The sequence below is a fragment of the Budorcas taxicolor genome, chromosome 17 (genome assembly GCF_023091745.1).
Source record: "Budorcas taxicolor isolate Tak-1 chromosome 17, Takin1.1, whole genome shotgun sequence".
NCBI classification, from domain to species: Eukaryota; Metazoa; Chordata; class Mammalia; order Artiodactyla; family Bovidae; genus Budorcas; species Budorcas taxicolor.
Window position 1 is genome coordinate 65712616 of NC_068926.1, and position 15440 is coordinate 65728055.

Consider the following 15440-nt stretch of genomic DNA (forward strand, 5'->3'; position numbering starts at 1 on the left):
TTCCCAACCCAGGGATTGAACCCGGGTCTCCTGCATTGGAGGCAGACACTTTAACCTCTGAGCCACCAGGGAAGATAGGAATGGATCCTCTATGGATCCTCTATGTCATCTTCCCCCTCAAACCATGCCTTCCCAACCCAGAGCTCCTGCTGGTTTACCTGGGCAGGAACCAGGTGTTGAACTAAAGGAGAGGCTTTCTTTTCCTGGCTGCTTTCTAACCATCCAGGTACCAGAGGTTGAAAAAAGGTTTCAGTCCGAGTTGTTAAGGCTGGTTATCTCTAAGGATGTGACCAACAAGGCAACCCCTGAGGCTTCACTCTGTGCTCGTGTACGCAGCTTTGGACACGCACGTAACAAAGCCCCTGAGGGGAAGTTTACTTGGTGGCCCACATCAACTCGTCCCTAACAGGTGAAATGGGAGACAGAGGCAGATGGCCACAGCAGGGAGACATTTTGCCTGATTTTCAGATACCCCAAATGACTGGACTCTACAGTTCTCTTCTTAAAGGATAACATTGGAAAGTGGATAAAATGCCCAGTTCATAGAGTTGATTTGATAGCTGGTAAAGGGCTTCCTGGAGAAGGGGATGGCAACCCACTCCAGTATTTTGTGTGGAGAACTCCATGGACAGAGGAGCCTGGCGGCCACAGTCCATGCAGTTACAAAGAGCCGGGCACGACTGAGCCGCTGAACAGCCCCGCCTGCCGGGTGGTGCTAGTGATAACCAACCAGTGCAGGAGACCCGGCTTCCATCCTTTGGTCAGGAAGATCCCTTGGAGGAGGAAATGGCAACTAGCTCCAGTATTCTTGCCTGGAAAAACTCCATGGACAGAGGAGTCTGGTGGGCCACAGTCCATGGGGTCGCGGGGAGTCAGACGCGACGCGACGCGACGCGACACGACCGAGCGAAACGTGTCTCTACCTGACTGCCAGTCATAGTTTCCTGTGTTGGGAATTTCCAAAGTTTTCTGCCTTCTACGTGCATATTAGTGAAAGTTAGCGGATGCCTCTGGGCCACTAGCCTGATCCTGTTTTAAACCTGTCTTGCGCCTCCTTGTTTTTGTGTGACAGATAAGGATGGTTTCGCTTCTCTGCCTTGAAATGCCCTCCTGGCCAAGGAGGAATGGAAAAAGGAAGGAACAGAGTTGCAAATATTCCATTGGTTTGTGTAAAGTTTGGTCCCTCTAACAAATGTAAAATAAGATCATACTGACTGCACTTTTAGAGGCTTAGCTGCTAGAGCTGAACACATCATTGTTGCCCTTTCTAGATGCCATAGAAAAAGTTCACCTCTTGTAACTTTAAACGGAGTGTAACCTATAAAAATTTGGAATCACCGTCTTGTACACTTGAAACTAAGATAGTTTTGTAAATCAACAATACTTCAATAAAGAACAAGTCCACCCCTTTAGTCAGGCTCAGTGATTAAGTTTGTCTGGATTACATGTAATACATACCTGATACAGTCACATTAAAACAAAAACAAATGGTTGAAATGACCATTCATTCCAGTGACCATGGGCTTCAGAGTCAGGAAGTCCAGGATTTGCATCCTGACAACCCTTTGCTCGCTGTGTGGACCAGCACGACATACATCATCTGTGAAAGTCCCTGCTTCTCTCCTTCCAGGTGAGATAGGCTGGGACCTGGGGTCCTTTACCCAAGTGTTTGCACCAATGTTGGACCAACTCCTTTTGGAGCAAGGGAACACAGACAGTGAGAGACGAACAGTAACCGCGTGCGTGCACAGTTGGGGTAATTCCTCGGAACAAGAAGGTACAAAAGGCCACAAGCAGACTGGCATTGTGGAGGTGCTGGGGGCAAAGGCCGGTACTGCGCACGATCCATGCACCCGGCCTCACCACGGGGGTGGGCAGACCACCTAAGCCGCCCCTCCTGCCTGACCCGGGCATCCACCCCCACCCTCCCCTCATGTACAGAACCAGCCTGCCCTCCTCGGGGAGCAAGCGAGGCCACCTCTTTCTTATTCTCGCTCTGTCCTGCTGCAGCACAAGTCCCAGGAAAGCCTTGCCTGGGTTCCTCATCTGGCTTCTTAGCAATTCCTGTTGATTAGAGCCCAAGGACCAGTCAGTAACACAGGCAGTGGGCAGGGCAGGCTTTAGAGCCTCTGGTTTGCTGCAGTGTTTTAAGACTGTGCCTTCTGGGAGGGCCAGAAAGAACTTGGTGGGTTCAAATCCTGGCTCTCTGCTTTTTAAGGTTGTTGTCGTTCAGTCACTAAGTCATGTTCAACTCTTGGCAACCCCACGGACTGCAGCACGCCAGGCTCCTCTGTCCTTCACGGTCTCCCAGAGTTTGCTCAGATGCACGTCCATTGAGTCAGTGGGCTGTGTAAGGTAAGTTGGTTCATTTTTCCGAGCCAAAGTTTCTCCATGGGTAAGACGGGCCTGGGGAAGACCCTACCTCCCAGGGTGGTTGGGACTAGGAAATGAGTTCATGGAAGACCTCAGGTTTGTGCGTGATGGCGGCTGCCTCCTTCTTACCTGTGTTTCCACGCATTGATTGTTTACCAAGAGACACCAGTGTTTGGTTAGGTGATGTCCTTCCAGAGACCAGCTGGGACATGGAGCCGGGCTCTCCTCCTCGCCCAGCTGCTGTGGCCTCCAGTTATCTGCGTGGAGCAGAGGCAGGAGTGTGACTGAGTGGCCTGCCCTGGACAGGGGTGGCGTTGGGGGGCAGAATGTGCTTGTGTCGGGAGCTGTCCCCTCCCCCGCTCTGTGCCACCAAATATGTCCATGCGCTCCGACTGCCTGGTCAGCGGCCACCCCGGGCTGCCGTCCCCTGTCCAGACCTGGAGCTCAGCGGCTAATTTTAGAAATGACTTGTCCACTCAGCTGCTGCTATCACACTGGTGCAGGGGGAGGGTGCGGGAGGAGCGGTCAGGGTTGGGTATGTGAACAACGGTGTGAGGAGGGGAGCTGCAGACATTTCTCCTCCGTCCCTGCTCGCCCAGCTTGGCGGGAGCTCTGCGCTGCGACCCGGGGAGGCCCCTCGGACGGGAGTGGATCCTGAGCCCTTGGCCCCGGGTGGAGAAGGTACCGTCGGGCTGGGTTTTACGACAGGCACCCGGTGAGCGGACGGGCATGATTGTCCGGCGTGTGCCTTGGGGGCTACGGTCGCTGCTGGTCTTGTCTATTTCGGGCCTTTCAGCCTGCGAGGCCTATTCCCCTTTGCCGGTTGGGTGTTTCACGGAAGAATTTAACAACCACACGCTGGTGCGGGGGAACACTGTTAAAAGATCACCCTGCTTAGGCCCCAGCTGTTGGCCGATTCTTAAATATCTATATACATTTAGAGTCATGGGATAACCACTTTGGAATCTCGGCTGGCAGACAGCAAGGTTCGTATTTTCCCAAAGCTACTAGCGATTTCTGCTTAACTGAGTGTCGGTTGATGCTCAGGGAGCCCAACTCTTCTTCCCCTTTCGTGTTTCCAACACTGTTGAGTATCAGCCGTGATGGTAATTGTTTTTTTTTTATTCCATTTATTCCAAATAAGCATGGCAAGGGAGGAGGGAGGGGATAGTGGGTGACGGTTTGAATTTCATGTGGCGCTGACTTGATCCTCTGTCGGAGAGGAGGTGTTTTCTCTGGCTCACCCATTAGGGGCATTTCTTTGAATGGAGACCTGCTCTGGCCTCAGTGGGTGGCAGGGGGCAGTGGAGACGCTAAGGAGGGGGACACAGAGCTCCCTCCCTGGAGTCAGGCCTCAGGGTTAGGGCCTTGGAGCAGCTTTTCCATAGAGGTGGCTGGGAGGGGAAAGCCCAGTCAGTTCCAAGCCACCCAGTCTGGCCTCGACCCTGGACTTCAGTCCCACAGGGCTTGGAATACTGGGCTGAGGCATTCATTCCTTGACCGGCCAAGCAGATGCCTAGCCGGCTCAGCGCCCCAGCTCAGGAGGGGCTGGGGGTCCCACGGGGGCTTCCTGTGTCTGACAGGACCCTGGTTCCCTTGGGGTTGGCTTTGCTACTAAATTTAGGCTCTTCCGGATCTGGGTGATAGGTCTGGGTGGGCTGTGGATAAGATCTAGAATATAATGGCCCAAGATGGGAGGGATTGGAGGGGGAGGGTCTCCGGGTCACCTGACTTTGGAGGGGCTGCGTGTCACCCATGAGACATCCGGTGGCACCTGGGCCAGGTCACCTTGAATAGCCCAGTGTGGGTTCTGCTGACACTGTGACCTCGATCAGTCCCTCCTGGGATCTGAGCTTTAGTTCCACCTTCAAAACCCCAGGGGCCTTGGCGAGATCATCCTGGAGGTGGCAACAAGACTCAGTGTCTGTGGCAGTGTTTCTCCCAAGGTTGGGTCTGCTCACCTCCACCGGCCTGCCCTGTGGGGGTGGGGGGGTGGGGGAAGGCTTTTAAAACACACATTCCCATCTCAGAACTACTCCACAGTCCTGGGGGGAAGGGACCTTCAGGTCCTCAGACTCTAAACCAATTGAGGGGTCTGCGTGTTCAGTCGTGTCCGACTCCTTGCAACCCCTTGGACTGTGGCCCGCCAGGCCCCTCTGTCCTCTGGAATTTTTCAGGCAAGAACACTGGTGCCCACCAAAGCTGGAGAAACATTTCTCCTCTGTGGGAGCCGATACAACCCCAGGGGGTACCCACCTTGTCAAGACTCAGAGTATCACATACTTGCAAAACATACTTGCACCCATCTGCTATCAGGGTCTGATGAGTGCAAATTTTCATAAGGTCCATGGTCAGCCACGGAGAAGACCAGGCACTTCTGGGGGCTTCCTGAGCTGAGACCAGGAGGCCCCAAACGCCGGAGAGAGCCTCCCGGCACTGCCCAAACAGTGGGAACTTGGGCTGGGTGTCCACGAGGGCTCCAAGAGACAGCCCTTCAGCGGCTCCTGGTTTACCTCGGAAATAAAAACCACTGTCGGAATGGTCCAGTTTAAACAGGTAGTTAGTCACAGTGGTATGTGACATATCGTAAATTTTTTAAAATTAATACATTTTTAGAGCAATTTTAGATTCACAGCAAAATCGAGGGGAAGGTACAGAAATTTCCCATATACCCCCTGCTTCCTACATTCATAGCCTCCCTTATAAAACCACCCCCCAAGAGTGGGATATTTGTTAATAGCTGATGAACCTCTACTGACACATCGTTATCACCCCAAGCCCACATTCCATACAAGGGTTCACTCTCAATGGTGTATATTCTATGGGTTTGGAAAATGCACCATGATATGTGCCCATCATCACTGTATCATATAAAATAGTTTCACCACTCTAAAAAGCCTCTGTGCCCTGCATGTTCATCCTTCCCTCTCCTCAGCTCCCAGCAGTCACTGACCCTTTCACTGTCTCTGTAGTTTTGCCTTTTCCAGGACGTTACATAGTTGGAGTCTACAGGATGTCATCTTTACAGACTGGGCACTTTTCATTTAGCAATATGCATTTAAGTTCCCTCCATGTCTTTTCATGGCACCCCTAATTTTTAAGCTATGTGAAACTGAATTATCTGAAAAATGGAGAAAGTCAGTTTGAGGCAAGTGGAGGGACCCCAAGTGCTGTCACATCCAGCCCCACCTGTTCACAGATGGGGCAGCTGAGGTACAGAGAGGGTTAGCAACTTGCCCAAGGACACACAGCTTTGCAGTGACAGCACTGAGTTTACAATAGCCACTGCCTTCAAGTCAGGCTCCCCATTCTAGGAATAATAACCCAACTTTCCCAATAACAGGCTTCCCTAGTGGCTCAGACAGTAAAGAATCTGCCTGCAACGCAGGAGATGCAGGTTTGATCCCTACGCCAGGAATATCCCTTGGAGAAGGGAGTGGCAACCCATTCGAGTATTCTTGCCCGGAGAATTTCACGGACAGAGGCATGGCTGCAGCTCATGGGGTTGCAGAGTCAGACACGACTGAGCAACTAACACTTTTACTTCCCTGATAACCCCCATCTCTAAAACCTCCACCGTGTCATCCTCCAAACCTCAAAGGAAAGAATTAAATCTCAGTTCTAGTTTCGACAAAAATTAGCTTTCATCACACAAACAAGGTCATTGCGATGAGAGCTCAGAACCATCAAGGCAGGCATCATTCCCACTCGCCTTCACTTCTGCTCTCACTTGCTCGCTCTCTCACCCCCACACACACTCGCACGTACACGCACACCACTCTTTCTGAAGGACCCAGTCACCATCAGCTTCATCTGAGTCAGCTCCGCCTGCCCCGACCATGACTCACGCAGCTCCGTAATTTTCCTTTCAGCTACACTGGGCTTCTCCCTGATAACTTCATTATTTTGAGGAACTACAGTTTGTGGCAGCACAGGAAAGATCTTGGAGAATCGGTGAGGTGGATTTACCAAATAATGTGGCCAGTACTGCCGCTCAGGGTGGCAGGAAGTTCAAGGTCCGGGGGTCCCAAGGGAATTTTTCTCTGCCCATAAAAGACTGCGTGCATTTTCAGCTGTTTCTTGAGTACCAGCTGGGGTTTGAGTTTCAGTTTCATGGAGGGCAAGCGGATTAGCTGTCGAGAGAGAGAGATGGTTGTTCACCAGGATTAAATGTCTCCACGCTGGGTATTGCTGTAAGCTTGGTCAGGAGCGATCAGCCCCATTTTACAGATCAGGAAGTGAGATTGAGAGGCTTAAGTGACCCAAGGTCATGCAAAGTGAAATAAAAGTGGGACTTGGCGCCTTACTGCCAGAGACTTGTTTCTTTGGTCTAGTCGAATCAACAGTGTGAGCCGAGATAAAACATTATGCAGTGCTCTTCCACAGATGGTGAAGCTGGTTCAAACTCATTTAATCTGTTGACAGTCTAGGAGGGGGCATGATACTATCCCAGTTTTATCCAGAAATCTGAGGACCAGAGAGGGTTAGCGACTTGCCTGGGGCCACAGAGCCACTAAGCAGTGATGGATCCAGGAGGGACTTTTCCTCTATTCTCTGTCAGCAGTGAGTTGACACATTTTCTCAATTCTTTCTATGTATTGTTTGAAGCAAGATTATTTTGCTTTTTTTTTTTTTCCCTCTTACCACTCCTCTCCACTTGACATGATTCTCCTCGACCAGGGCTTCTTAACCTCAGCACTATTGACATTTGGGACTGAATAATTCTTTGTCGTGGTGGGGGTGGGGGCAGCTGTCCTGAGCAATGTAGGCTGTTTATCAGCACCCCTGGCCTCTACCCACTAGTACCCTGTCTCCAGTTGTGACAATCAAAAATGCTTTTTTGCCAAGTCGCTTCAGTGGTGGCCAGCTCTTTACGACAACCCCAAGGACTGTAGCCCGACAGGCTTCTCTGTCCATGGGATTCTCCAGGCAAGAATACTGGAGTGGGTTGCCATGCCCTCCTCCAGGGAATCTTCCCGACCCAGGGATCGAACCTGCATCTCGTACATCTCCTGCATTGGTAGGTGTGTCCTTTTCCATTAGCGCCACCAAATGCCTGTGGGTGGACACAATCACCACCTGTTGAAAGCCTTCATCTAGTTCCATTCTGACTGACAGCACTTTCTTTGATAACAGACATGTTCTGTATCTGTGCTGTCCAATATGGTAGCTGCTAGCCACGTGTCAAACACATGAAATGTGCCTGGTGCAGCTGAGAGGCTGACATTTACATTCATTTACATTTAAATAGCCCCATGTGGCTAATGGGGCTTCCCAAGTGGCTCAGTGGTGAAAGATCCCACCTGCCAATGCAGGAGACTCGGGTTCGATCCCTGGGTCGGGAAGATTCCCTGGAGAAATGGCAACCCACTCCAGTATTCTTGCCTGGAGGAGAATCCCACAGACAAAGGAGTGTAGCGGACTACAGCCCATGGGGTTGCAGAGAGTCAGACAAGACAGGGACGAAATAGCAGGAGCAGCGTGGCTAATGGCTGCTGTATTAGACAGCAAAGCTCCAGGGAGGAACACAGCAGGAATACGAAGACAGCCATGTGATGGAGCAATCAAACCCTGAAAACAGTCAGCGGAGCTTTGCAGCAGAAGCCTGACCAGTCTCTCACTTCACTCTGGCAACAGGAAACACCAGACCGGTATTCTGCGGGATCTGGGAGCCATGAGAAATTTCTCACCCGGGAAATGGCTGAAGGCTCCTGATGAGAAAACTGGGGGTCAATCCCATGGGTGTCGTAGGTGGATCCCTATGTGTTGCTGCAGAGAGGAGAACCAGGGCCAGGACGCGGTCATCCCAGCAGGTTAGCTCTCTGGATAGGAGGGAAGAAGCGGCAGGCCCTGGGCACAGAGAGATGAGGACCCTGGTTCTGCTGCTGTGGGAGCTGTGAGTCCTCAGCCGAGTCCCTTCCTTTCCCCGCTTGACAGACTCCAGAAGGTGGGTCTTCTGGCCTGCGAGGGCCGTGCAAGTCTGCTCTAAGAAAAAAGCAATTAGAGCAGACCCCGCGTGTCCCCCCTCGTCCTGAGCCAGCAGTGGATGTGGCCAACGGGGCACTGATCGGTCCTCCATCCAGGAAATTCCCTGTGAGCAGGGCTGGGCCTCTGAGCCTCTCTTATGGAAGATGAGTCCTGCTGGTCCTCTCTTGTCCATCCTTTTCCATCTCAGGCCTCACCTGCTTTGCCCTCCCTCCTTCTAGCCCACCCTATCTCTTCATGAGCTCTCTTTCCTTCTGTTAACTTCCCTACCTTCGTTTCCCACTTATCCCCCTCCCTGTTCTTCTCTTCTAGGAGGATGTGGGTTGCTGTGAGTGGCCTGAATCCTCACCCACTTGCTGGCTGTGGGGTTCTCTTGCCCTGATTAGGGAAGGGGGGCCTGTGTGCTGACCAGATCCCTTTTCATTCCCACCTGGCTCTGTGACCACCAGACATGAGGTCTGAGTGAGACTGGCTGGACCATGTACAAATCATGAGTCACTTGTGCCCATTTAGCCTCTAGCAAGCAGCAGTCATCATTCCCTCATTCCACACCCAGGGCAGACATTAATAATCAATCAGATCACCCTTTTCGCTCCAAGCCCAGACAGAAGCTCAAGAGTCCTTCCCAAATAACACTCCAGACACAACTACTCATCTATCAGAGGTGATGAGTTGAAACTACTTGCCTCCCAACTGTATTGGTCAGGATCCTGAGAGGAAAGCGCTCAACCTTCTTGCCAGGTGAGCTCAGGCAAGTGCCTCAACTTATCTGAGTCTCTGCTCTACTGGAGTGATGCCAACCACGTGGTTGCTGTCTTGGGGATGAAATGGGATAATGGATTTTAAGATAATTAAATTTCAGGTCCAGGAGGAATTTAAGAGGGCTGCGAGCAGTTTAGGTGTAAGGTTTCTATCTGAGTGCTTGGCACAAAGTAATTCTCCCTAAATGTGGGTGAATGATCCAGTTCTGGGTCCTGGGGTGGGGTCTCCAGGCTGACTTTGACCGTGGAGTCAAACAAAGATGAAAAGATGACGGAAAGCAGTTATCAGTGATTAAGCATGTGGGTATGTGGCTGTCCTCTTCCCATTTTATGGCTGAGAAAATTGAGTCTCAGAGAACTTCCTAGGCTCCCACAAGGTAATAGCGGCAGCAGGACATGAACTTGGGCCATGATAAGAGATGCAGATACAGACGGCACAAGAAGACATCAGAAATCCCTGCCATAGACTTGCTGGCAATGGCCTGCTCTGTCCCTCGCCAGCTACACTCCTAATTACCCATCCATTCCGTCACTCAGTCATTCAGCAAACATGCACTGAAAGCATAGTATGTGCCAGGCACTGTTCTAGGCTCTGGGCCCGCATACGTGGACAGAATAGAAGGAAAGGCTGCACCTCTTAGGGGCCATGTTCTGCACAAGGAGTCAAAAACTAAACAAGAAACACACAGCAAGATGGACAGTAAGCACTGCGGGGGAAAGAGCAGAATCAGATGATGAACGGCCCTGGGACAGGGTGGAATGGGGCTAGTTATCCATTTAAATAGGATGGTGAAGGCAGGACCATCGAGAAGATGACTGAGCAAAGACTTGAAAGAGGAGACGATGTGAGCCATGCAGAAAGAAAAGTGTATGAAGCAACGGGAGCAGAATGTGCGAAGACCCTGAGGTGGGAACCCATGTGGAAGGACGCATCCAGGTCAGTGTCACTGAAGTAGAGAAACAAGGGGGACCCTGAGGGCTCTGTGAGTCACCATCAAGACTTGGGAATTTGTCCTTTGAGACAGGTGAGGTCATTTAAAGATTAGCTGCTGGGTCAAGGCTGGACCTTGAGGAGTGAGAGGGAAAGCCTTGAGGCCACTCATACAAGCATGTCTACATAGAAAACTGTTTCAAGCCATCCCTGGCTTTGGGAGTGACCTTTCCTTTCACCAGCCCTCCTCACGCCTGAAGGGAGACTTGAGACTTCATCCCATGAATTCAGAGCATCTGGGGCCTCTTCATGGGCTTACAACGGCAGCTGATGAGGCAGGTGTGAGTTTCAGGCCTGGATGAGAATGCGGTGATAAGAACACTTGCTTAAATTAAGGCTTGACAAAGCCACCTCAGTAGGGTTGGATCCTGATCCTGGGTCAGTGGGGCTGGCCTGGTGCCTTTGAGGGGCAGGACACGAGGAGTAAAGGCAGAGACTGAGCCCTCCTTGCTCCCATGTGCTACAGCCCTCTGGGCCCGCCCACGGCCCAGTTGAGGACAGCCCAGACCATCAGCCAGGATTCCCCCTGGAGCCTTGAAGCGGAGGGCTATTCTTGGGAAGCAGCCACTGACCTGGCGGGGGCCGGATGGGAAGTGTTGGGAGTCAGGGAAGGGCAGTGACCAGGGCAGCCACCTCACGTCAGGCCTATTCATAACCTGGGCTCCGGCTGTCCAGGCCTGTAGCAGAGCGGATTACGGCTGTGAGTCACTCAGGGACGCTCCAGTGTCTCCTAAGGGAATGAGCCGGGAGGAGGGTCTTTTGTCCTCTTCCGGCCCCTCTCCCCAGGGACCTGGCCTCCCGCTTATTCTCCAGCTCAACCTCACGTGCCTTTGCAAATGGGAGAGCCCACTATGGGGTCTTTTTCTTATGCAAAGACTTGGCTGTTGCACTTGAACGAGTTTTCAGGGTCTCCCGTGGGCACCTGACCTCATCAGAGCTGAACTATCCCTTGTTCAGTCTTCGGATCTTGAGATTTGACCCTTGCCAGGCCCTGCAGGAGCGCTACGGTGTCAGCCAGTGCTGTGCTGACAGTGTTTAACGGACTGGCTCTAGGAGTAAAAGCCCCGATTTGTGATTTTTCCTAGTTTCTGTAGGGTAAACACTCCCTGCGCTGATTTCAAGCTATCACGCGACAGCAACCCACTACGGAGATGGAAAGCGAGGGCCCCAGTAGGCTCTCGCGAGATGATGAAATTCACTTGCCATCACCTCACACGGGGTCGGTAAACGAGAGCCACAAAGGGATCTCCCGAGGTGGTGGGAGTGGGCGTGACGTCGCCCCACGCTACACACCTAGAAAGCTAGGGCCACAGTGTGCTCTCGCGAGATGATCCGAGTCGACGTCCTCTCGCACGGGGTTATAAAGCAAGGGCTACGGTGGGGTCTCGCGAGAAGGGTTCGCCTCAGCGCGGCCTCGCGGGATCCGTCTCATCAACTCCCCGGATGTGCAGCTCTCACTGTGCGAGGAGATTGCTTGGAATGCTGTTCGCCCTGTTTTCTTATGGATAAGTTACTGCCAACAGCTACTGACAGGCCAAAGGGGCCGTTGGAAACTCGTGAACCGTGGTAACTCTGACAGTCGGAGGTGGGGGGCTGGGGTCTCTTCCAGGAGCGGGCAGTGAGGGACCCTACTCATAGCTAGAAGTGAGAAAAGTCGAAGGGGGAGGAAAGAGGCCTTTTCCTCCCCTGCTGACCCCCTTCACTAATATTTTGATGTATCATTAAGATCTGGGTATCCCCAGGGGTTTGGTTGTAGGAACCTCCACAAATACCAAAATCCCTGGAGGCCCAAGTCCCTTATATAAAAAGGAGTAATAGTTACCTTAATATTTACGTATAACCCCACCTAGTTTTCCTCGTATACTTTTAACCATTGCAAGATTGCGAATATCGAATGCAATGCGGATGCTGTCCGCAGTTATAAACACGATGTAAATGCTATATAAATACAATGTAAATGTGAATACAGTGTAAATAGTTGTCAGGGTACAGCAAATTCAACTTTTGCTTTTCGGAACTTTCTGGATATTTTTATCCCCCCACCCCCTCCCCCAGTTTTTTTAATCCACACTTGGTGGAATTTTCTTTTGCAGAACCTGGACATATGGAAGGGCTCTTCATTTTCTGTGTGGAGTGCTTTGTTACTTGCCCATTTTGGAGTGTGTACTACGCGCATGCTCTATATTGCCCTGCGCGGTCTTTACAAGCCAACACTCGCACCTTTCAATTTGACTGCAAATGTTTCCCAGTGGAACCTGAGACGCTGCAAGCAGGATGGGAAAACAGTTGCGCTGCTTCCTAAAAAGTCAAACGTAAAGTTAGCAGACAGCCCAGTAGGGCCACCTCCTAGGAATCTCCCTAATAGAAGTGGAAACACATGGGCACCGAGTGGAACCAGCGCACCGAGACTTACAGGCCTATTCAGAGCAGCGTAGTTCATCCTGCCCCGAAGTGGAAACGGCCCAGATGCCCATCACCTGGTGAATGGATAAAGAGGATGTGGTTTATCCGTAAAAAATGGAATACTGATGTACACAACAATGCAGAAAACCCTTAAAAACATGCAAAATGCAAGAAGCCACATGTAAAATACTGCATTCTCCAGTATTCCATCTATATCAGAAGTCTGGGGCTGAGGGTGGGAACAGCTAGTGACTGCAAATAGGCGTGAAGGGTCTTTAGGGGGCGATTCTGGTCAAATGGCCCAGGATTGCAAAACAATGTAAATTTATTTTAAAAAACTAAGTTTATCAAAAAGCATCTAAGTGTGCACTTAAAATGAATGAAGCTTACGGCAGGCATAGAAGTTATACCTTGGTGAAGCAGGTTTTATTTTTAACAGTTTAATCTTTTATTACTGACACCTGGATCTGAGGCTGACAGGTTCTTTCCACTCCGGGTTTCCTGATTTACATTTCCCCTTGGACATTTGTCTATACTATGGAAATAAATAGACCATTAAACTCTCTTCAGCAGGTTCTTATTGATGCTGTCCTTCTGGAAGCCTGACAATTGGATGGATGAAGTTGTTTTATTAATAAAATGTTCTTAAGCATCCTTTTCCGGGATTCATACTATTCCTTCAACTCGGATGTGTGCTAATTTGGCTTCTCTAGTTACTGGAGGCTCAGTTGGTAAAGAATCCACCTGCAATGCAGAAGACCCTGGTTTGATTCCTAGGTTGGGAAGATCTGCTAGGGAAGGGATAGGCTACCCACTCCAGTATTCTTGGGCTTACCTTGTGGCTCAGCTGGTGAAGAATCCATTTGCAATGGGGAAAACCTGAGTTCAATCCCTGGGTTGGAAAGATCCCCTGGAGAAGGGAAAGGCTACCCATTCCAGTAGTCCATGGGGTCCCAAAGAGTTGGACACAACTGAGCAACTCTCACTTTTAGGATTTTTAGTCCTACAGGCAACACAGTGAAGATGTTTTTCTGGTTGAGGATCACTTCCTCAATTTGTTTTCCAAAAGAGGACTTTCTAGGTCAAAAGTTGTGTATGTTTGTTAAGGTTTTGAAAATGATGCTAAAAATGCTTAATCTTTTTCTCAAAGCTCTCAGTCAGTTAAATAGCCAAGGTTTCCTGTGCTTTCCTCATTTTCATGGTCAAATTATATAGCCAATTACTCCCTCACAAAAGAAACACACACTTTTCTGTGATTTCAGCAATCCGGAGAGTGGCTGCTCTGTGGTGGGGAAGGGGGAATGTGGAATAGTTACTAGAGGGGGGTGTGAGGGATTCTCATGAGTTGGTAATGTTCTGTTTTTTAAATTGATATGATTTTTATGTGGTAAAATATTCTATCTTAGTTGTACAGCTGAATGAATTTTTACACGTGATATACTAGTGTAATCAGCACTCTGTCAACCTAAATAAATCTAGGAGGAAATAATAAAAGTTTATTTGGTATTAAAGAATTGCATTTTGAGATACACAGATTCTGATTGCAAAGCAGTGTCCTGCTGGGGAGTAAAATTCAGGGACTTTTAAAGGCTTAAGGGGAGGTTTGCATTACAAAGAACTGTAACTGATGCTGGAGGCCAAAGCTGGTCTTCCTTAAGGTGACTGAGCACTGAGGCTGTCACTTTCAGTCCAGTTCAGTCACTCAGTCGTGTCTGACTCTTTGCTACCCCATGAATCGCAGCACGCCAGGCCTCCCTGTCCACCACCAACTCCCGGAGTTCACCCAAACTCATGTCCATCGAGTTGGTGATGCCATCCAGCCATCTCATCCTCTGTCGTCCATCCCCTTCTCCTCCTGCCCCCAATCCCTCCCAGCATCAGAGTCTTTTCCAATGAGTCAACTCTTTACATGAGGTGGCCAAAGTACTGGAGTTTCAGCTTTAGCATCATCCTTCCAAAGAACACCCAGGATTGATCTCCTTTAGAATGGACTGGTTGGATCTCCTTGCAGTCCATGGGACTCTCAAGAGTCTTCTCCAACACCACAGTTCAAAAACATCAATTCTTCGGTGCTCAGCTTTCTTCACAGTCCAACTCACATCCATACATGACTACTGGAAAAACCATAGCCTTGACTAGACGGACCTTTGTTGGCAAAGTAACGTCTCTGCTTTTCAATATGCTATCTAGGTTGGTCATAACTTTTCTTCCAAGGAGTGTCTTTTTAACTTCCTTCCAAGGAGTAAGCGTCTTTTAATTTCATGGCTGCAGTCACCATCTGCAGTGACTTTGGAGCCCCCCCAAAAGTCTGACACTGTTTGCACTGTTTCCCCATCTATTTCCCATGAAGTGATGGGACAAGATGCCATGATCTTCGTTTTCTGAATGTTGAGCTTTAAGCCAACTTTTTCACTCTCCTCTTTCACTTTCATCAAGAGGCTTTTTAGTTCCTCTTCACTTTCTGCCATAAGGCTGGTGTCATCTGCATATCTGAGGTTATTGATATTTCTCCCGGCAGTCTTGATTCCAGCTTGTGTTTCTTCCAGCCCAGCATTTCTCATGATGTACTCTGCATAGAAGTTAAATAAGCAGGGTGACAATATACAGCCTTGACATACTCCTTTTCCTATTTAGAGCCAGTCTGTTGTTCCATGTCCAGTTCTAACTGTTGCTTCCTGACCTGCATATAGGTTTCTCAAGAGGCAGGTCAGGTGGTCTGGTATTCCCATCTCTTTCAGAATTTTCCACAGTTTATTGTGATCCACACAGTCAAAGGCTTTGGCATAGTCAATAAAGCAGAAATAGATGTTTTTCTGGAACTCTTGTGCTTTTTTCAATGATCCAGTGGATGTTGGCAATTTGATCTCTGGTTCCTCTGCCTTTTCCCAAACCAGCTTGAACATCTGGAAGTTCACTGTTCATGTGTT

The 15440-nt window shown here is 50.0% G+C and overlaps 1 protein-coding gene and 1 non-coding gene across 2 annotated transcripts in view; one reads left to right on the forward strand and one right to left on the reverse strand.

Moving 5' to 3' along the window:
* TRNAW-CCA (transfer RNA tryptophan (anticodon CCA)) lies at positions 1 to 72 on the reverse strand. Its single transcript has one exon. It is a non-coding gene; the product is annotated as a tRNA-Trp (tRNA).
* A 2830-nt stretch (positions 73 to 2902) lies between these two features.
* The window catches only part of MYO18B (myosin XVIIIB), a 239396-nt gene continuing 226858 nt past the window's right edge, over positions 2903 to 15440 (forward strand). Inside the window, 1 exon segment of the mRNA XM_052654574.1 lies at positions 2903 to 3088. The gene's annotated coding sequence lies outside the window, so the exon portion shown is untranslated.